The sequence below is a fragment of the Pleurodeles waltl genome, chromosome 2_2 (genome assembly GCF_031143425.1).
Source record: "Pleurodeles waltl isolate 20211129_DDA chromosome 2_2, aPleWal1.hap1.20221129, whole genome shotgun sequence".
In the NCBI taxonomy this organism is placed as follows: domain Eukaryota; kingdom Metazoa; phylum Chordata; class Amphibia; order Caudata; family Salamandridae; genus Pleurodeles; species Pleurodeles waltl.
In genome coordinates this window covers 575,904,717-575,927,855 of record NC_090439.1, presented here as the reverse complement: position 1 = coordinate 575,927,855, position 23,139 = coordinate 575,904,717, and the positions used below count along the sequence as shown (strand labels likewise).

The 23,139-nt window shown below is 44.8% G+C and overlaps 1 protein-coding gene across 3 annotated transcripts in view; it reads left to right on the top strand.

Annotated features, from left to right (window-relative positions):
- TRAPPC8 (trafficking protein particle complex subunit 8) overlaps positions 1–23,139 on the top strand; it is a 1,010,076-nt gene that overhangs the window by 284,246 nt on the left and 702,691 nt on the right. The gene's annotated exons all lie outside the window — the stretch shown is intronic.

The following is a 23,139-nucleotide window of genomic DNA, read 5'->3' as shown; positions in this document are numbered from 1 at the left end:
CTCCACATCACCATACAGAGATGTTTGGGGAATGAACAACCCAGACCATAGAGTCAATTCTTCGGCAACAGCCTCCATCAAGGCAGGCAGTGTTTTGGTCATCCCTGATTGTTATGACTGCCAAATGTGGCATGATATCTCAGCACTCATTAGTCTAATACCTGAAGGACAGAAGAGAGGAGGCGAATGGTATAGTAAAGGAAGGAGCCAATGTGTCGGCATCTGTTGTTGATGCAGCTATGAATGTCTGTAAAGCAGGCTGAATCCCCTGTACTATGTTGCCCAAGATGGCTTCGCCGTACGGCTTTCCACCCAGAAATTCGATCTTACATATATCTTTTGATGGGCATACCCTGTTTGGTAAGCACGTAGACAATACCTTACAAAACAAAGATCAATATAAATATGACTCGTTCACTAAGAGCTTTACAGCATAGAAGCACTGCTTTGACTCCTTTTTATATGGCCCCAGATACTCCCCAGTGTTTTGAGAAGGTTCCACACAGTATGGAGTTCAAGCAAGATTGTAGTATCCCTCCAGTCAAGGGAGCTGCAACCAAAGACATCTGAAAGAAAGAATGGAACATTAAAATATAATTCTCAGGACACCTAAAAAGATCTCAAGTCTTCTAAGTTGCCCCCTGCTAACCAGACTTTTCCCACTCAGGGGAAGAATTTCCCTTTTTGTCCCCGCTTGGAAATCCATAACTAGAGACTGCTAGGTGCTTTAATTGGTGTAAACTTAACACACACTAGAATTTGTGTGGGAGCAACCTTATTATTGACCCAGAAAAAAAGAACGTTTACACTTGCAGGATCTGTGAAATTATTCCGTTATTGAAAGGAGCAATAGGAGCTATCTCAAAAATCCAAAGGAATGAGGCATTTTACTCCATGTTTCTGATCAAGAAGATGATGGGATAATGAAGGCCAGTAATGAACCTCAGAGACTCAACTGGTTCCTCAAAAAAACAATCCATTTGCATGGTGACCATCCAGGAAGTCCTTTGGATCCTTTAGGAAGAGGAATATCTTACCTCCCCAGGCATTCTGGATTTATACTTCAATATACCAATGTACCAGAATCACAGGCAATACCTCTACTTTTCATTGGCTGGGCAGTGCTGTCAATTCAAGGCCATCCCACGTGGACCCATTTGAAGTCTGCAATTCGTATCTTTACTAAATGCCTAGTGCCTGTGGCTGTCTTGCTGAGACATCAAGTATACCTGTACTTGGATGACTAGCTTGTCAAAGCTGCATCAAGGGAAGAGGCAGAGGCCTCTAGAACCTCCTGCGTCAATCTGTTTCAAAGGTTGCATCTGACACTGAACACCAAGAAATCTTCAGGCGACCTACTAGCAAGGATACAATTCTTGAGTGCAATCCTGGGTACACAGCTAGGAGAAGCTTTCGCCCTCATCTGAAAGGACTCGAAGCCTCCAAGCCATGATAAAAACCTTTTACTCCAAACAGTTTCTTTGAGATTGTACAAGTCAATCTGATACCCTTCTGCAGGCTCAGGATGAGGCCTGTACAGCAGGAATTAGATCAACAAATGACTGGATCATTGGATGATCTTGTTCAGGCAATAATACAGTTCAAAAATGCACTGCTGTGGTCCAGGTTTCCATGAAACTGTAATGTGTGCCTTCCTTTTCAATCCTCAAGAAAAAGGATAGCAATGATAACATATGCATCAGTGGAAGGCTGGGGACCTCACATGCAGGAGCTAGACCCAAGGTCGGATATGGAAAACAAACATTCCACATCAACATCATAGAGCGATGGGCAATAAGACTAGGCCTACAATCGATCTACCAGTGGTCGGCATGGCATGCAATTCTCATCTAGCTGGGCAATATGCCCTTAATGTATTAAATTGCGAAGCAAGGGGGAAAGAGTTGTGGAAATGGGCAGTCTTCAAACAAGCAGAAGCTGGAGAGGAATGTCTTTGAGGTCGAACAAACAGTTGTGCTTTTAGACTCCCACTAGTGGGAGCTCCACCAAAAATCAAATGCACTACATTTTCAACAAGTGTTAACGCTATACACTGGACATGTTTTCCACGTGCCAGAACACGAAATGCCAGTACTACAGCATTTGTTACTGGCAAAAAAGAACCAAGTGCAATGCCTTTTCAGTTTAATGGTAGAACATCTTTGTTCACTCCTTTCCTCAGTTTCTCCTAATCCTCTGAGTAGAGAGCAAGGTTACGGTGAATCAGTGCTCCCTAATACCTGTTGCCCCGGCATGCCCCCGCCAGTACTTGCACAGTGACTTACTGAGTCTGTCCGCATGCCCGGCATTATGGCTTAAAAGCATCCCAAGCTTGTCTCCAAACACAACAAACACATGCCACCCCAATCTCAGGTTTGTCAGCCTAACAGCTTGTTTGCTGATGCTCTCGAATTTGTACATTGGACATGACACCTGATTGCAGAAATATTCTGGCGTAGGTATACGTGACATGAAACATAAAGACCTACAAAGCTAAGTGGAAGTGGTTCTGCATGTGTGTAAAGACCGGTACCTCCGCTCGGTCTCTATGCAGTGCTATGAAATACTTCCATAATTACTGCACTGGGTTTGAAGTGGCCTTAAGTAACTCAAATCCACTTAGCATTGCTCTCAAGATTCAGAAGAACGGAGGACAGTTCATCATTCTTATTCTCACAAAAGACCTGTGAGTTGAATAAAGTGTTAAGCCAACTCATATTTCCTCCCCTTGAGCCTATTTATAAAGCTCATTTTAATTTCCTTTCCTGGAAAACAGCGCTCTGCTTTCTCTCAGTTCAGCAAGGGCAGATGGGAATTGCAAACATTGATGATAAATTGGCAACTTGCTGATATCCTTTAAACCAACCTGAAATTAATCGCAAAAGTACCTGTAGACTCACTTGAATGATTCTATTGTTCTGCAGCACATTTGTTTTAACCTTACAGCGCCATCATTAAAATCGCTGCTCTTGCTGGATGCACACACATGCATCAGATTTACAGGGACAAACAAAAGACTTTCGCAGCTCTGACTAACTGTTTGTGTTCTTCAACAATCTAGGAAGAGGCCAACACCTGTCCAAACAGGAAATAGCATGTCAGCTGTCAGCCTTTATCACCTTCTGCTGCAACAAGACAAAAGGTCTGTTAGACCTGACAAACTTAGGGTGGTCTTTCCCCCAAGTTTTTTGCCTGTTTTGCCTCACATTTTGGTGTACCTTTTTGTTTGCATTAGGACTCTGAGCACTTTACCACTGCTGAAGAGTGCTAAAGTGCATGCGCGTCTCCCCTAAAAATGGTAACATTGGTATAGCCACAATTGGCATATTTAGTTTACTTGTAAGTCTCTTGTAAGGTGGTATACCATATACACAGGGCCTGTAAATTAAATGCTACTAGTGGGCCTGCAGCACTGATTGTGCCACTCAAGTAAGTAACGCTGTAAGCATGCCTCAGGCCTGTCACTGCAGAGCCTGTGTGTGCAGTTTTATTGCCATGTCGACTCTGCATTTAAAACCTCTGGCCACACCTTAATCTCCCCTTTTATTATTACATATATGTCACCCCTAAGGTCAGCCCCATGCTATGTAAGCAAAAGGCAGGATATGCACTATTAAGTTTTACATGTCCTGGTAATAAAAAAACTCCCAAAGTTGTTTTTCTTTAAAATTAGACTTACTCCTCTCATAGGTCAACATTGGTAATTCCTTTATATACTTTTAAGCTGCAATTCCTGACAGAAAGGAGTAGCTACATCATGCTTCATCTCATTTGAATGGTAATGATAAATCTTTTATGGTAAAGTCTGATCTGACATTGCTGTTTTAAAAATGGCACTTTTAGAAAGTGGGCATTTCTCTGCTCTTACTTCTCTGTGTCCCCTGGTGCCTGTCTCAAATACACGTCTGGGCTAGGTGACAGCTACACTTTGTGCATTCCTTCTAGACAGCCACCAGCACAGGAAGGGTGGGTGTGACCAAGCACTTATCTGCATTCTGATGGGCCTTCTTGGGTGGAAGGTTGAAGGAGAGCTCACACTTACACATCAGTAGGGAATTGCCTATACCCACACTAAGGGCTGATTACACCCACTGATAGTCTGGAGCCAGGACTGGGATGAAAGGGGGACCTGTGCACTTCATGGAGCTGCGTGAAAACCACCCCCACTTCAAAGGTACTTTTGGTGTAAGTACTGGGGCTCTGACCCTGGTAAATCAGAGGAGTAATTGACTTGGGAAGAACTCTGCTGGAGTAAAGACTGCTCTGCTGTAAGGATTGGCACTCTGCTTGGACTGACTGTTCCAAGGAACTGCTTCTCTGCTTTGCTGAGCTGCCCTGCTGCCTGCAGATCTGTGCCCTGCAGAGCACAAGGACTGGACTCTTCTTGCTGACCCAGAGTGTCTCCAAGGGCTTGCTAGCTGCCCCTGTTCTTCTGCAGTCTCAGGGACTTCAAAGACTGCTTGCAACTCTCCTGGTGCTGCTGGACTCTGCCATCTGTGAGTCCTATCTTTGCCTGAGGTGCCCCTGTCCATTCCTGTGCTTCTCAAAGGGAGGGTACGCAGCTGATTTCTACAAAAAACTACACATTGCTTGTAGTGCGGGAATTTTGACGACGCATCCCATTCACTTCAGCAGAGTTCAACGCAGTACCCAACTGCGAGGATAGGAATGGACGCATCGCACCCTTGATCTTGATGCTTTGCTTCCATCTAAGGTACTGTTTCAGTGGACCCTGCGGGGGTTCTGTAGCCTGCCTTCCTTCCATCACAGTCAGCCTGAACTTTGGATTTGCACTGGTCCCTTGCGACCGCAGGTAACGTGTTGACCGCTAGTGACTTCTAAGCACTATTTTATATTTAATCTTTAAAAATTCATATATCGACTTCTACTGATTTTGATTTTTGTTGTTTTGAGCTTGTTTTACTCAGATATTTATTCTCTGTTTTTCAAAATGGTGTAGAGTTTTTTTGTGGTTTTTCTCTGTTTTACTGTGTGTGTGTTGCACAAATACTTTACTCATTGCCTCCTTAGATGAGCCTACCTGCTCTGTGCCGAGCTACCAGAGGGTGAGCACTGGTTAACTTAGGGTGGGTACCCAGAGTAGGATTGTGGTTCCTACTTGGTCCGCTGCTTACTGTCACAGTATCACTGGTCACTGGATACTTTCTGCAGCATTTACACACACATACACACACCACACCACACGCCCCCTCCCTCTCACTTAAGCAGTATATTCACTTTTTTGTCTTGTTCATAGAGCCTACTCAGAGGTCAGATATGCCTTTTAAGCTTCCTTTATGCTCTGTTGTCATAAATGCAGTCTCGCCATTTATTACTTGTATCAAATACTCCGTCACACACCTTCTGTGTTCATCCTCCTTAATGAGGATCTCTACCTCAGCCCTCATGAATGCTTCTCGCTTGCCTTTCTTAAGAAAATTTGAAATAAGGCCAACAGCTTTTCCTTGATGTGCTATTTGAAAGCCTTCCTCCCAGCATTGGTGAATCCAATGTGCCAACATTGGTCTTAAAGGACATTCCCTTTTCCTTTCTAAGTGCTTTTTTTACAGAAACATTCTTCAGCCACCACTCATTCAAGCACTACATACTGTGCCGTTTAGGGTGTCCCACTTTCGGATTGCATGCCTACTGGAGCATGGTTGGAGAGTCCTCTTGTGGGTATGTGTTTGTGTTATCCTATGGCCATCCACCAGAGGGGCCATAATGTAATTGATGTATAAGAATAAGAGCTGGAGAAAAAACAGAATCTCCTCTAGGGTGGTCATATTGCCTCCTGCATCCATCGCAGGTCCCATTTGCCTCCATAAATTTGCATAATTAGTCTGGTTCAGATTTGCCGTTCCAGTCCGCGGCTGTTTATCCTATTCCTTGTCCAGTGCCCTATTTAAATCCACCCCCAACCCTTTTTAGTGTGTGCCCTGCTGGAGCCTCTAACAGGACCTCGCTGATGGGCAGTGAGAACTCTGCCAACAGTTGTGACGAAGCATAAACATTAAGACATGTCAATACGGACTGATACACATTTCCTGCTAGAGTCTGCTATCTACCTACTCTATCTAACCAGGTCTTGTGAATTCTGTAGAGGAATTATTTCCTAAATATTATCACTACTCCGTTCGCCCCTGGTGATCCTGGGAGAACCACCCTGCCAAAACTGTATTGACTCAGTAAGCTACAGTTTTTTTATCTTTAGGTAGGTCTTTGAGCAGAAGAATATTTGAAAGAGACTTTTACCTGCAGATTCTTTGCCTTAGAATAATACCCAGGTGTCAGACTGGATCCAGACATTTTTCGTGAGCAGTGCTCCTGCGCGCCAGTAGGTGGCGTAATTGCGAACTGCGTAGCGGTGGTATCCGCGCCGGAGTTGTGTGTGGTGCCTATATATGCGCAACGCCAGCGCGCTGATGTCAGTTCTTTTCTTTTTTCGCGAGTCAGCACAGATCCGGAGAAGAGGTACCCCATGCTAGCCATTTGAATCGCTGATCGTTGTAGTCAAGGTCATAGTTCAAATCAAGTAAGTGCCACCGGTACAAGAAGATTAAGAAGTTGTTGAGATCTTCGACTTCACCGCATCCGTCAGTCGTCTGTTGAGATGAGGTATTGTTGGTACTCAAGGCCTAGCACAGTGGTGGAGCCTGCACCTGGGCCATCTCCGCAACGCCTAGAGTTTCCTAGAACCAGAGCAACCATCGCCTATTTCTGCAAATTTTATGAGGCAATGCACCTCATATTTGGGTGAGACCCATACCAGTTGGCGCACCTATGGGCCCGCGGACTTGGGAGAGGCCCAGACTGGTCACCTAACAGCAAGTTTGTCTCTGGCGTCACTTGGCCACCTTGAATCCATTGATGGATCTGGAGCGGCGCTGGTCCAGCCACCTCAACCTTCCCCAGTATGTGTTCTAGTGCCAACAACCCTGGCGCCGCAGTTCACGGAGCTGGACAGGCATCGTATGACTCCAACGCTGACGTGGGGCAGACTTCCCATGAACGAGCAAGTGCCTTACTCGTATGATAGGCCTGGATTGGGGGGACGAACGAGAGGGTCTGCCGATCCTTATGGATACCAGTTAGAAGAGACAGTGGACAGCTGTTGTGAGGATCTGGCGGATGCCAGTGGGCTGGACATCTCCCCAGACTCTGGCCTGGTCTCTCCCCTCATACCGTGACTACAGAGTATGGCGCCTCATTTGCAGTGGTGGTACGGAGGGCGGCTGAGTTCCTGACTGCTGCCATCGCCCCGCCGCAAGGAACCACAGTTTCCTCACCCAGCACCCCATTCCGGGGAGGTTGATGGTCCAGGCCTCCACCTCCAAGCTTTCCTATGCTACATTCCCTTCCACTTCACTGGACAGGGAATCCATAAGGTTGATTACCTTTGGAAAGAGGATATTCTCCTCTGCCAGCCTGGTGCTGCGGGTCGGTAACACCACGTGTTTCTTGGGCTGATACACTCACTCTAGGACTCGGTTGCGCAAGTGCTATCAATTGTCTTGGAATAGTCTCAAGACAAACTGTCTCTAGTAGTTGATGATGGGGGAGGGGCGTTTCCATAGCACCATGTCAACCTCGGTCCACCTTCCACCTTTTTATGTCCATGGAAGAGGTTTCCAACCAGGTCTGTACATATCCAGACACCCCCACCTGCAAATTGCATAATTGTTTTGTGTCCAAGGACTCTGTTCCCACGTGTGGCACAGGAGGCCAGAGGTCTAGCCAGTCCATCCCCCAGCAGCTGCAGCTTACAAACCCCATTAATATGTCCCCCGAACATCATGGGCATACAGTTGAGGTAGGGGTGGGGGTTTGAGGAGGAGGCAGGATATGACATCACCTGCGCTACTGGAGGTTAATAACATCTAACCGGTGGATTTTGCAGCTAGTCCATAAAGTCTACTCCCTCCTCTGTCATAACTCATGCTACCTACTTAGGACCACCTCTCCTTTCTTCATCAGGAGGGGTAGCTATCTTGGCCAAGGGGGCTGTAGAAAAGTTGCTGGCATCAGAAGTAGTTTGTGGTTGCTATTCCTGCTACATTATGGTGTCCAAGAAGGACAAAAGCCTTAGTCATGTTTTAGACCTGTGCCATCGCAATCTCTTCCTGAAAAAGGAGAACTTCAACATGCTTTTCCTAACACGTGTCCCGTCTGTCCTGGACCCGAGCTACTGGATGGTATCGCTGGACTTATGGATGCTTATTTCCACATCTTGGTCCTGCCTGACCACAGGCTTCACCTGTGCTTCACAGTCAGCCGTGCACTTTCAGTTTGCCCCCCTTCCCTTCACCCCCTACCAATGCCCCTCAGATGTTCATGAAAGTGATGATGGTGGTTGCGGCTCATCCGTGGAGGTCAAGGAGTCTCGTCTTTCTCTACGTTAACGATTGACTGTTGAAAGTGGTCTCTGCCAAGGCAGTCATATCCCTCCTTATTACGTCAAACCTCTGCTCTCGCTGGGATTCACTATCAATGTGCCAAAGTCACACCTGACTCCTTCTCCAACGCTCCCTTTCATCTGAGCTGTTCTGGACACATTGCAGTTTCGGCACTATCCTCCTGGGTGGCAAGTCCACAATATTCACGGTGTGATATCGATGTTTTAGCCTCTATTCTGGATTTTGGTGAGTGACCTTGAGGGTGCTGAGCCTCCTGACATTCTGCATCCTGCTACTGTCACGTGTCTGAAGACATATGCAGGTTCTGCCGTGGAATCCTGAAGTTCCTGTAGGTGCAGCATTCAGGAAATCTCTCTGACATGGTCCAGATCTCAGAGGGATCTGCAAATGACCTTCAGTGGTGGCAAACCAACTACGATTGAGTCAGTTGCAGACCTCTCTCCTTTCCCCAACGATAGCTGACGGTAGTGGCAGGTGCTTCACTCCTAAGCTGTGGTGGTCTTCTTGGAGAGGTGGCGATCAGAGGACTTACGTCTCCAGTGAAATCTTTGCTCCACATCAATCTGTTGGATCTTTGGGCATTCCGATTGGCATTCAAAGTTTTTCTCCAATCAGGGGAAGACTGGTACCGGTGTTTATACACAACACCACCACCATGTGGTTTTGCAACAAACAGGGTGGTGTGGGGGTTGTGGACCCTTTGTCAAGAGGGGTTGTTCCTCTGGACTTCGCTGGAACATCAGGTGTATCCCTAGTGGTTTCTGAAAGCCAAAGCAGACAAACTCAGCCTTTGATGCCTTGTTTATCGCGAGGGACATATCTATCGGAAGAATGAGGAGAGCCTTGGTAGGATCTGTTCTCCTCCATCGAGAATGTGCCATATCAGCAGTTTTGCATGTTGGAGTTTTCAAGGCTGCTCTCTCTGAGAGACTTGTTTCATCTCGATTGCTCTTCAGACCTCCTGTATGCCTTTCTAACAATAGCACACTTGTCCGGAGTTCTCAAGAAGATGAGGAACAACCGGGCCCAAGTTATCCTTTTTTCTCCAGATTGGCCACTGAGAGTCTGATATCCTGAGCTGTTGAGCATGAACACAGGTCCTCTGATCAGGCTGCCTCTCGGGAAGGCTCTTCTGTTGTAGCAACACGACAGGGTTCTGCACCCGAACCTGAAAACACTTTGCTTTTATGCGTGGAGATTGAGCACCCACAGTTGACGGCTTTCGACCTTCTGCCCAAAGTCTGTAATTTTTTCTTGTGAGCCAGGCGTCTCTCCACCCAAACAGTAAACGGCTGCTGTTGGAGCAAGTTTGTGGCATTGTGTACAGACAGACAGACAAGTTGATTCTCATTCTGCACCCCTTTCCCATGTTTTTTTGTCTACTCTTTCCTTAGCATAGCAAGGCTCTGCTTTCGGCACTTAAAAAGGCTATCTTTCTGCCATCTCCACATTTCTGCGGTTGCCGGATCAACCATTCCTATAGGATTTTGAAAGGTCTCCAATATGGTTCCACCTACACCCTTAGTTATGCCACAGTGGGACCTTAATTTAGTCCTCGCATTCCTAATGTATGCTCCTTTCGAGGTGTTACACCTGTCCTATCAGATTGCTTATCAGACGGCCTTCCTAGTGGTTGTAACATCTGCCCGAAGGGTCATTGAGCTGCAAGCCTCGTCATTTCAGCCACCATAACTCAGTATCTATCCAGACAAACTGGTCCTTCATACTAGAGCATCCTTCCTACCGATGGTGGTAACTCCCGTTCATGTAGGCTAGTCTATCATCCTGTTTAAATTTTACACTCTGTCTCACACCTCTAAGGAAGAGGAAAGACTCCATTGGCAGGACCCAAAAAGAATGTGGTCATTCTATGTTTACCGCACAAGAGTCTCAGATGGATGATCAACTCTTTGTGAGGTATGTCGAAGCCAAAAAAGGGAAGGTAGTGCAGAAGCGGACCATCTCACAACTGATATTGCTCTGTATAAAAATCTGCTATGCATTGGCCAAAAAGCAAACTCTGTAGTCCTGTTTGCGACCACTGCGTTAGCACGCAGAGTACCTGTTCTGCATGTCTTGTCAGACGGAAACATGGGCTTCTCTGCACACGTTTACGAAGCACTACTGCCTGGACAGTCAAGTTCTGCAAGACTGGTATTTTGCCTATTTGATCCTAGAGGATTTTTGTAGTATACATCTGTGTCGCTGTCCCACCTCCGGGAAGGTATTGCTTGGGTATCTATTATAAGTTAAGAATCTGCGACTAGAAGTCTCTGTAAGGTGGACAAGTTACTTACCTTCAGTAACGCCTTATCTGGTAGAGACTGTTAGCTGAAGAGTCCTTACTGACCAACCAATCATCCCTGCTCTAAGAACAAATTTCAGAGTAAGGGATTGTTTCCCTTTTAAGGGCTCAAGTTTCACCACCAGTGGTCAGTGTTTTTTGTGGGTCAATTCTTTTGGCATGGAAAGTCATGAAAATAAACCATCAGTGTACCAGGGTGGCAGCTATGTAGGCAATGCATACATCACTTCTGGCGCAGCTTATGATGCCATGCGGAGCCAAGCGACACCACTGACCAGTACTGCTCACAAACAATTTCCAGAGAGAGTGTGACACCTGGGGATTATAAAAGGTAAGTAATCTGTGGCTTCTTGGTGATTACACCATTGATCACACAGAGGCTCTGCAGAGGAATCGTAAGTCTCAGTTGGCTCACCACCAAGGTAGCCTTTTGTATTCTCCCCATGTTTTGGAAGAGTCTGCAGAAGATCTGCAGTGGTGGATGCTAGACCGCAGTTGAACCGGTGGTAAATCCCTCTCCCTACCGCACCTAGAGCCAATGGTTGTGACAGGTGCATCATTGCAGGGTTGGGAAGGTGGAGATCAGAGGTCTGTAATCTCTGGCGGAAGCCTGTCTCTACTTTAACTTGTTCAATATGTGGGGGATACACTCAGCGCTGAAAGCGCTCCTCCCATCCATCAAGGAAAACAGGTGCATGTTCTCACAGACAACACCACTGCCATGTGGTACTGCAACAAACGGGGGACAGGGTTGTGTACCCTGTGCTAGAAGGCTTTGCACCATTGGAAGTGACTTAATCATCAGGTCAGCTCCCTCACTGTACAGCACCTGGCAGGATCTTTAAGCCCATGGCAGACAAATTTAGCGAATGTTGCTTAGCGGATCATGAATGGCAGCTACACTCTGAGGAGGCACAGGGCTTTTTCTAACAACGGGGAGAATCTTGGGTCAATCTTTTTGCCACCATAAAGAACATGCAAAGTCAAAGCTTATGCGCATTGGAATTCTCAAGTCTGTTCTCGCTCTGAGATGCATTTTGCTTAGACTGGAGCTCAAGGCTCCTGTACATCTTCCTGCCATTGGCTCTCCTGCCCAGAATTCTGAAAATCAGCAAAGTGGCCCTGGGCTGGGCAAGGAGAGTGTGGTGCCCTGATCTTATGGCCTCTTTAGGGGGACCTCCTGTCGCAGCAGCAGGGCAAGGCCCTACACCCAACCTGCACAATTTACACTTCCATGCTTGGGAATTGAGCAGCAACAGCCAGGTGTCCCTCCATGAAATTGTTATTGGGGACGCTGTGAGAAATTTGTTGTATGGTGTTCTTCCCCCAACATCCATCCTCTACTGACAGTTAGCTGACATACTGGTAATTTGTCTGTCTTTAGCGCAGCAAAGCCTTAGTGTGGTAACTGTTAAAGGTTACTTGTCGGCCCTTCCGGCTTTTTTATGTCTGTATGATCAGCTGCCTCTTGTTAAATCACCCTTTGTGATGAGTTTTTTTTTTTTAAAGGGATGATCCATATTTCCCTCCAACACCATTTCTGTTGCCACAGTGTGACCTTAATTTATTTCTTGCTTTTCTTATGTGACGCCCCATTTGAACCGATGCACAGTTGTTCCCCACAACTCTTGATGTTGACAACAGCATTCCTCATTGCGATTGCCTTAATTCACTGCATGAATGAACTGGAAGCCCTGTCAGTCCATCAGTTGGATTCCAGCTTTTTTCTGGAAAAGCTGGTTCTATGGACTAAAACTACCTTTCTCCTGAAGGAGGCCACAGCCTTCCTTGTAGGGAAGTCCCATCAGCTTACCACCTTACCAGGAAGAACAACAACTCAATTATTTCGACTCCAAGAAGACCCTGAACTTCTATATTGACCGTGCCAGAGACCATTGTGTGAGCCATCAACTTTTCGTGCTTTTGTCTAGGACTAGGACTAGGACCAAAAAGGGGAAGGTGATATAGAAGAGGACTGACTCCAAGTGGATAGTCTTGTGCCTCAAGATCTGTTGTGGGCTGGCAGAAAACAGCCCCCGGCAGGCTTACACTCTCATTCCACCAGAGCCAAAGTTGCAACCTTGAGTTGTGCCAGTCTTGTACATCTGCTAGGCTGCTGTGTGGACACCTGTCCATACATTGACAAAGAACTATTCTCTGGATAGCCCAGTCTGAGTAATTCCACAGACTCACTACCTTGAGAGGTACTGCTTTGGTATCTTTTCACAAGGTGGGGAGTCTGTGGTTAGAAGTAGCCATCAGAAGAAAAAGTTGCTTGCCTTCATTGGATACTCTTTTTACCATATATTCCTCACTGACTCACTCTTTTCCCAGTTCTGTGGAATTGACTTGTTTTATATTAATAAGATCTGCACACTGGCACAATCAGATTTCTAAGAGCTGCGTGTCCAACAACACTCACAGAGATCAGAAAGAAATTGTCAGTGTGCAGGGGTGCTGGTGATGTAGGGTCCCCAATGCCACTTGGGCCAAGGGGGACACGACCCTGACACTGACCCATGTAACTTATTTACTGAGAACATTCTCTGTATCTAGTCTGGCGTCTGGGGTGTTTACTAAATAAGCTATCTGTGGTTGAATAAGTTATCCACCAGAAAGAGTGTTACCAACGGTAAGTAAGCTTTTTTTTGTCCTGTTAAAAAATCCACTTGTCCATTCTGGTGCCATGGAGTGAGGTGATAAATTGTGGTAAATCTCTGATGGCAGCCTCTCTTTTTGTGCACATATTATATCAGTGCTTAGATTCTAGCAAGGCTCTGATTCTTCCACATTTCCCCATATCTACATGTGGGGAGGAAGCAGTAGTTTCAGAGTAGGAATGTTTTGCTAGTCTGTGTACACCAACTAACTTGCAGGTTGAAGGGTATTCACCAACTCCTCTCCAGTCCCTCCCCACTCTAGAAACTGTTTGGAATTTACTGCTGACAAGGGCAGTTGTAGAACTTTTTTCCAGGTTGGGGTGGAAAAAAGACCGTGTAGAAAAAGTAAATTAGCAATCCCAAACAAATTTTCAGATGAGCAAGTATTAAATAACTTATATTTTTGCCACTAAAAATTGTAACCTCAGTACTGCTACTTATATTGAACTTTGAAGGATGATAGGGAGATTGCACCCACCAGAATTCAAAATTAATGCTGTAGTTATCTCCTCATACTAAAATGAAGAGCATAACCGTGTGGTAGGAGAATACTTGGGTACACTTTTCAGAATTCATGAAAATTATAAATCTGCACCAAAGCAAGGACATATAACTGCATGTGCACTTTTGGCTCTTCCTTTAAGAATTGGGCCAAGTCTCATTTCCTTGTTGCCCATAGTATTTTTAGCTTGATTATCCCTCGCTTAAAAAAAAACAAACAAAAAAAAAAAAACTGCCATGGGTCCTACATGATTGACTAAACGATGCCTCAGAGAAATGGTTCCTAAAGTTATGCTACACTTTAGCAAAATGTTTTTTTCCCCAAGTTGCAATTTTACATGCATACATTTTATTTGGAAAGCCTTAGCATTTTTTTTCAGGCTTTTGTATATAATCGGGGAGCATACAAGGAGCATTATAAGAGGCTTTAAACAGTTACATTTTGCAAAAATATGTAGACATTTTTTGTATTGGAACCACTGTCAGTAATGCAGGCTGAGCTTGATGCATTTCTTGCAGAACTGACCCTAATTGTAAAGGCTTTCCATTCATGAATCATGTAGAACAAGTTACACAGATAATCACAAATCATGCTTTAATAGGAGACAGTCCTTGCTTTAGGGGCAGGTAACCCTTCTCACATATGTGTGCTGTAAACTAATAGCTTAGGGGAACACTGGAAGAACCTGCACTTCAAAGTGGAAACAATCCTACTGTTAGAGGATCATGCTGCATCTGGGTTCTTTATTAATATCCTCACCTGAGGAATGAGCTGAGCTGAATGTCTGCCGCTACCACTACTTAGACGATTGTCTCATCTAAGCCTTGGCAGTGGACAAGGAGGTGGCAGAGTTTGGTCTGACCCTTATTCTTAGAACCATACATGGTCATAGGTTCTCAATAAACTATCCAAATTGTGTTTAGTACTATCAGAAGGATTCAGTTCAGAAGGGCTAGCCTTTACTCATCCTTATGAAAACATTCCTCATCCAGAGAAGCCTACAGCAACTAGCTATGTGATTGATTATTTGCGGTTCAGCAAGACCATAAAAGCCTAATGGTTATAGAGGCTTCTGAAACTGCTGGTGTCCTAGATAAGGTTGATTACCCATGCCAAGCACCACATGTGTTTCCTGCAGTTGAGTCAAGGGTACCACTGCCACAGGATACTGGCTGATCATTCACAGCACATTGCAGTGTGGCATTCTTTGTTCAGATTTTTTGATAGTGGCTCCATGGTCCCAGCCTTCTTATGAATTGTAACTTCGGCCTACCCTCTTTGCAACGTTGATCACCACAGCTTCTTCAGTGTATGGGAGGGAAGCATATTTTAGGGAACTCTGTAGCAGTACCTCGTGGGTCAAGTAAGATTTGTCCTTTCACATACATTTTTCTGAGGTTGACAGTCTCTCAAGCGTTAAAAGCTTCCCGGCATTCTGTTAGATCCCGGGAGCCTGGTGATTTTCCACACAAATGGCTGCAGCCGTCAACCTGACAATCTACACCTTCAGATGGATACTTCTAACCACAGTTTCCTCACCTTAGAATACTCCCCACACACCCGACTGGATCTGGAATGTTTTTCTAGCAATGCTCCCCCCCGGGGGGGAGGGGAACATATAAGCCACATATAAGCATGACTCCTGCTGACCTCAGGTCATTTCCTTCTGTGCCTTCTGATGTGGATCTCGAGCTTAGCTCCCAAATTTGTTGGCCAGCTGATAACTTCTAAAAATGAAATCCGGTTTGCTAGGGAACAATGTCCCCGCCTAAAACTATAGGCTTCAAACTATGTTGTGACTGTAGAGAACTGATGTGGGTCACAGACCTGTATGCTGTGTATTTGGTGATTGTCCTCTGGACACGACTCAAAGTCATGCTATAAGTGTGCCATCTTGCACCTGAAAATGATCCGGGATAGAGATGTCATTGAACAGACCCCCCCAAGATTTTTGCAAATTGTCCCAGGTGTATGAAGCCCGGAATTTCATGCCCTGGTCGCGAACGAAAACGAACAAAAGTTTGCCTACGTGACATTTGTTGTTTTATTGCTTCCTGCCTTTGAGCACAGCACGCTAAACCATTCCTAGGCAGCAGAATGGCATGTCTATTTTAGGGTCGAGCCTGCGCTAGCATGCGCTTGCGCATGCGTATCACTTGCGAGACCCAGTAGTAGTTAGAAAAGGGCTCTGAGTCCCGTCCATGTCACGTCAGTGTCTTTCATTGGTTCGTGGGCTTGCCTTTTAAAATCTGCTTGCTTTCATTAGTGGAAGGCATGCATACGTCATGCCTTTTCTGGCGGTTAGCCCTCCTCAAGCGCAGTGACCAAGTACTGAAAACATACAAAGCTTGCTGTTTTCCATCCGGTTTGTGGATTAACAGCGCGATCTCGCTAGGCAGAAGTCCAGCGCTTTGCAAGACATTGACCCCGTTACATAGTTAATTGCACTTTTGCCGGTTATGTAGATAATTGCACTTTTGCCGATAGGTTTCATTACTAGTGAACTGTAGCAGCACAATCGTGGCCTTTTTTCCATTTAATGAGGCATGAAAAGTCCGGTTGGGAGTTTACAACTGCTAATAGCTCTAACTCGGAGAAATGCGAGACCCATTGCATTGCAAATGCTCGTTTCTGCTTGCCAACCCTCCCAAGATGTGCTCTAAATACCGTAAAGTGGCATTCCTCTGTTCTTCCTCCTTATTGTTACTGGAGTTGGTTCAGGTAGTGTAGGGACAACGAGGAGGGTAGGCCTGTATTAAATTTTTCTTAAGACCATCCAGAAGGCGAACACAATCTTTTTACTTGTAATGATGTCTGCTTCATTTTAGCTTTCTGTTTTTATCTGCTCCTCGCTTCACACATATGTCTTTCCGCTCGAGAAGATGTTTTTAAAAAAAATATATATATAGCAGACCTCCGAAGAGGAGAAAAGTTTTTGCCCATCTTCTGGAAACTCTAAGAAAATACCAGTGCAATGCTATTAGTTAACTAAGCTGCAAGTCATTTGTCATGCATTACCTATAAGTGGACTGGATTCTTATTATAGATGGAGCAGCAGTATAGATAATAGCTATGGTCACTGGAATTATGCAGCAGGAGAGGGCCTAATTATGTGACACATAATGCAGCACATTTTGTAATAGTATTACTTCATTATTTTGCCATCTTAAAAAGTTGGTAACACTTGATGTGCATAGGTTGCACCTCATTAGTACCCATGCACATCAATAAGTAACAGAAAGGTGATCAGTTCATCTTTGTGTTCTGCTGCAAAACATGGTGCTGCATTTTAGTAACTTTTGAACCGTTTGAGCTAGAAACTATTTTTTCATTAAAATCTGCAAACTATGCAGCAGATGATGGTTTATATGGCAAATGCGACAAATCTATAATTATGGGAAAATCGCTGCAGCTGCAAAATCACATAGTTACAGTGGCTCTAATTATAGCTTTCAATATAGAGGCATTTGTATGGCACATATTCTGAATTCACATATTTGAAGATGCCTTCTTTTGTGGTAATGTACAAAATGGAGGCTCAGTTAAGAGTATTTGCCTAAGAACATTTTTCTGCAGATTCCCTTTTTATTAGGTCCTAATAAATGTCACTGAAATAAAGTGCCGCAAAAAAGCTATAATGTGCCGCAGGATTTCCATTTTGTGCCGCAAAATGTCTGGAGGCGGGTGGTCTGATTAAAGATTATTAGATGAAGTAAAGAGCTCTGTGTAAGTCCTGCTCCAGGTTGTGGGAGTGGACTCGTACTTGTTCCGGTGTCGTTCCTACAAGAGGTCAACCTTTTGGTCGAAGCCCTCTGGTAAGTCTAAATCAAAGTTCAAGCGATAACATAAAAAGCGAAGCAGAACTTAATCCCCATACTGCCACTGTGTGTCCAGTGAGAGGATGCAAGGGTGTCCGCATGTCTGTCTGCTTCGTAATGCCAGGTCTATACATCTACTCCAGGGACTGTGGTGGGCTATTCCTCATCGACTCGGCTACTGACACCACAGGCACCAGATGAGGATCCAGTGCAGGTTTTGATGTGGGGCCCTGAACTGACTTCAACACAATCTCGACCAATGTTGTGCTACAAAACGTGCAAACGGTTGTCACATAGCCTGACTCTCTACCAGTACCTCTACAACAGATGACACACCAGCAGAGGTTCCATCATCTTTCTGGCTCTGAACAAGGTACACCACCATAGGGGGATGATCATAGTGGGGAGTGGGATGTGAACTCCACCTCCCTCCCCGAATGATGAATGACAATTTCTCCATGGGCTGACAAGAGCCCGATCAGCTTGATACCTCATGATGCAGAGTGGAACTCAACACTTAAATCAACAGAGGAGAGTGTATCATTTGCATTAGTGGTCTGACGGACAGCTGAGGTCTCGGAATTGCAGCTGCTTTCATTTGAGACTAAGACTAACTTTACTGCGGAAATTTTACAGGTTGGGTCAGCCACACCTGAACATCTCTGATAACAGGTCTCTGATACCTTCATGGGCACTTGGTCCAAGCCCTGGTCTTGCCAGCTGCTTATTAGGTAGACTGCCAGACATCAGAGACCGGTGCCTGGTGACCTTGATTTTCTTATTAAACACCCTGCCTCACACCGCCTCATGTTTGAGGCTTCAACCAACAAAATGGACCCAATTAATTCCCTGTAACACCTTGGGAAAGGGATTCCAAGAGGGTTTAGGTGTAAGTAAGCAGATGTTCTCCTCAGCCAGCCTGGCTTTGAGATCAGTCAGTGTAGTCTGTTTGTAAGGTTGCTACATGCATGACATCAAGGACATGGCCAGCGAGATCTTACCTGCAAGTCCTGAAGACCTTATGGCCTCTCTGGCTTAAACAATTTATAATGGACAACACGCGGCCAAATAGGTGATTGATTGTGGCCTCGTTACTACTGATCGCATGGAAGGGCCGTTGGTAGCATCAGTGTGATGTGTTAAGTATGCTTTTCATGTGTACAAGCCTCTCTCAAGATTATGCCCTTTGATGGCTCAAGTATTCTTGGCCGTCCAAATTACAAGAGACTGCTCGTGATTTGTAGTGGTAGCTGCTCAAATGTAGTTGGTCTAGCAGCAGGCTCCCCTCTCTTTCTTACCGTAAATTGACAGTGGTGATGAACGGGTCACTGCTGGGTTGGGGAGGTCATCTGGTGGCAATCGGAGGACTCTGGTCTCCAGTGGATTCCCAGTGCCGTGTCAGCCTTTTGTTCCTGGCTATTCGTCTGGCTCTGAAGGACTTCCTGCCTTCTATCAAGGGGGCGCTAGTGCCGGTTCTCAAGTACAACACCACTTCCATGTGGTAGTGCAACAAGCAGAGCAGAGAAGGCTCATGTGCCACAAGGCCCTGAAGTTGGTTAGAGCTTCAGGACATTGCAAACCACTTGGCGTGATCTTTGAATTCTAGAATGGATGACCTAAGCAGTTGGCATTGGGCAGATCACAAATAGCATCTACATCCTAAGATGCTGCAGGGCATCTTCCAGCAATGTGGAGAACCCTGACTAGATCTCTATGCGACCGTTGAAAATGTGCAGTATCCTTGGCTTTGCTCTTTGGAGTTTCCACAAGAATGCTCGCTAGGATTACAGCTGGAAAACAGGACTCCTGTATTCATTCCCACACATCTCTCTCCTTTCCAGAGTTCTGAAAAAGATCTGGAGAGACCAGGCCCAAGTCACCCAAGTGGCTCCGAATTGTGCAAGGAGTGTGTACCCGGATCATCTGGGCATAAGCATCTCTCCTCTGATCAGGCATGCACTTTAAGAGGATCTTCTGTAGCAGCACCATAGCAGGGTTCTGTACCTGAAATTGCAATCTACATCTCCATGCGTGGATTTTGAGTAGTGGCAGTTGACTGTGTTTAATCTGCTTGTCTGAAGTGGTGGATGTCATTCTCAACGTCAGATGCATTTCTACAAAGTCCATTTCTGCATGGTGCTGGGACATGTTTATGTCCCGGTGTGGTAGCCAGAAGATTGACCTTTAGAAGTCAAGCTGTTGGATGTTCTTTTGTTCATGTTGTCTTTGGCCAAAGACGGCGTTGCAGCAAGCACTATTAAAGGTTATTTATCTGCCCTTTCAGTCTTTTTGTGTTTGCCAGACCAGCCGCACTTATTTAAATCACCTATTATGATAAGGTTTATAAAAGGTTTGACACACATTTCCTCCCAAACTGTTTGTGAAGCTACATCGAGACCTTAATTTGGTCTGAACATTTCTTGTGTGCACGCTCTTCGAGCTGATGTATTGTCCAAACTGGTGACTCCTTTCCACATTGGGCAATCCTTCACCCTGCCTGCTTATAGTAGGAGAGTAAGAGTTTCATCAGCTGGACCCTAAAAGGGCTTGATCATGCCTAAGAGCACTGTGCTGACGATCAGCTTTTTACGGCATTTTCCTGGTCGAAGAAATGGAAGGCTGTGCAAAAAAAGACCCAGTTGAGATGAAGTGTGTTTTGCGTTAAGATCTGCTACGCAGTGACTAAGAGGCAGCTGCCAGAAGGTCAGTCTTAGCCTTGTTCCTCTACATCAGAGGTCTTCAATCTGTGGGTCGCGTACCCCAAGGGGGCTGTGGAGTCCTGGTAAAGGGGGGGCACGCATTCCCCCCACCTCAGTTCTCTGATAATTAAAATGCCTCAGCTGAACTTTGATTTATTGAGTCTCTTGTGCTGTGAAAAAAGCCACACAGACAGCTAAAGACACCTTCTTGCCAGGGTGCCTTCTACCTGAATGAAATGCAAATGTGCCCTATGAGTAGGCCTGCAAATGTAAAGGGTAATCTGCAACTGTAAAAGATGCTGGTTCTGGCTTTAAATGATCGAGTCACTCACAGCTTTGTGATGACAAACATCTATTCTCTTTGAGTGGTAGAGCATAGAGTTAACAGCGCTGTGAAGTGTGTGCTTTTAACTGACATTTTATTTACATAGTGCTTACTTTACCTGGAGGTGTTGAAAGGACAGCTGTTAAAAATGGTTTTGCTTATGCTCAGATATTACTTAACTTTACTTAACTTTACCTAAATCTACATTTTAGAAGTACCCTTTTATCTTAAACTTTTTGTGGTGGCTTATCTTATACTGTGTGTAATGCAAGTATAAAATAATACCTTACATATTCACAGTGCTTTCTGTCACAGGCTGTGACCTTGTGGCACTAAAAATATACAAGTCACTATTCTCCACTGCACAAACCAAGATTTAATTCTGTTGCTGTTCGGTTACACACAGACCTCTGTAGTGCATTAACTAATAGAGGTTTCATACTGCACTACAGTGTATTTCCCAGTGAGTAACAACTTTCTTTTATTTATTTTTCATTTAAGCCCGCTATTATTTTATATGTAGCTACGTGACGGTGAAAGACTTAAAAAAACAAAACTTACAGAATATTTTGGGACTTATTTATGAGAGGCTTGCACCCCCAGAGCATCACTTTTTTTGGCGCTCCGGCATCACAAGCCTCTCAATCATGCCTATGAGACGACACATTGTCACCCTGCATGGCTTTGCATGGCCTCATATATATGGAGTAAAGCAAAGCAATGCAAGCTGCTGTGTTGCCTTACTTTGCATCAAGGAGGCGGTCCATGGGCATTGTGGTGGGTGTTCACACGCAACACCCATGGACTTTGATGGTGCCCCATGATTGACAAACTCACCTAAACTGGAGCAGTGCCAAAACCTTGCGTATCCCCAGAGCAGGTATAATTAGGAAAATTGTTTTAATTTCTCCTAGTTTTTTCCTCTTTCCATGTGTGTTGCATTCTGCCGCAGATCTAGAAAGAGAAAAGTGCCTTGTGCAGGAAGGGGCACCTTCCTGCACAACAAACAATCCTGCCTTGGTTGACGCTAGGCAGCAATTTCTGCACCAGCACAGGGGGAAAGGAGAGGAATGCACTGTATTTCATAAATACAGTCCATTCCTACCCTTTTATATTAGCATAAGGCAGTGTAGCAAGAAGTCCTGCGGTACTGCCCTACGCCAATTCCTCATTAATTAGGACCTTTGTTTCTAGCCACATCTCTGACCACACCCCCACACTCACTGACCTTTGGCTTGCTAAACACTGTTTCTGTTTAATATTATTTCCTCACCATAAAAATGATTTGCTGGGGGAATTGGGGAAGTTTATGATTGTCGATGATGAGAAGTACCAGGTTATAGAACTTTTTGTCGGGGGGGAGGGGGGGAACCTTACACCTACAAATGTGTGATACAGGGTCCCGGCATCAAAAGGTTTGAAGACCTCTGCTCTGTATGGTCTTGAAACTACTCAAAGACTTGCTGTATCCTTATTACGTACAGCAGGTAATACTTTACCCCATATATTAGTCAAGTTGTGACTTCTCTAGTCACCTGTAATGAGGAAATCACATAGCTGATAAAGTGTAGTGAGCTATTATTCTTGAATTGTGACATTGTTATGCCTGCTGTCTTTGTGAAAGTCATGTCACAGAAAATAATTGCAGCTGCGATTATAAACACATAAAAGAGGAACTAACTTTTCATTCTCCGACCTATTTTTCTAAAATGAGCACTGATCAGTAGAAAGGATCTATTAATGGCAACATGTTTATTTTTTATAAGTTATAGGTAATTTCATCAACAGTAGGATCTGTATGCATTTTCAGTTGCTGCATGTTTTTAACCTGACTGATTTAACGGATTTTACTGTCTTTTTGCAAACATTACTATCTGACTGGTGTGTTTAGCCTCACAATACAAATTTTTCTTTTATTCATGTTTGCAATCGTCCTATTGCCTTCTGATGAAAGTAAGACACCAAGCATTTAAGTGGGTTGTAGGAAGGTTAATGATGTGATCATGTGTTATAAGGAATAAAATACGCTCTGCTGTACATTGAATGGATATTGCAAGTCATCTCAAAGTTCAGTAACTTTATAGAGGAATTTTACCTTCAACTTTGTTGATCTATATGGTGATAAAACTCTTCAATTACATGGAATAGGCTTATGATATACAGAAGGGGATACTTTATCTCAAATATATCTTATTTGCCCTCTCCTTTGTCTCTGGGCAGTAACACTGGAACAGGACTGTAGTTGCCAGTATAGACTGATGTGACAGGATTGATTTCTCAATGGCAAATAGTTGCTAGAGTTATATGTGTATCAGTTTTTTTTTTTTCTTTTAACTCTGCAAGGCACAGTAACTGTGCATCAGTTTATAGTTCATTGTTATGATAACATTGTATTGACCGGGGATTGCTTTGT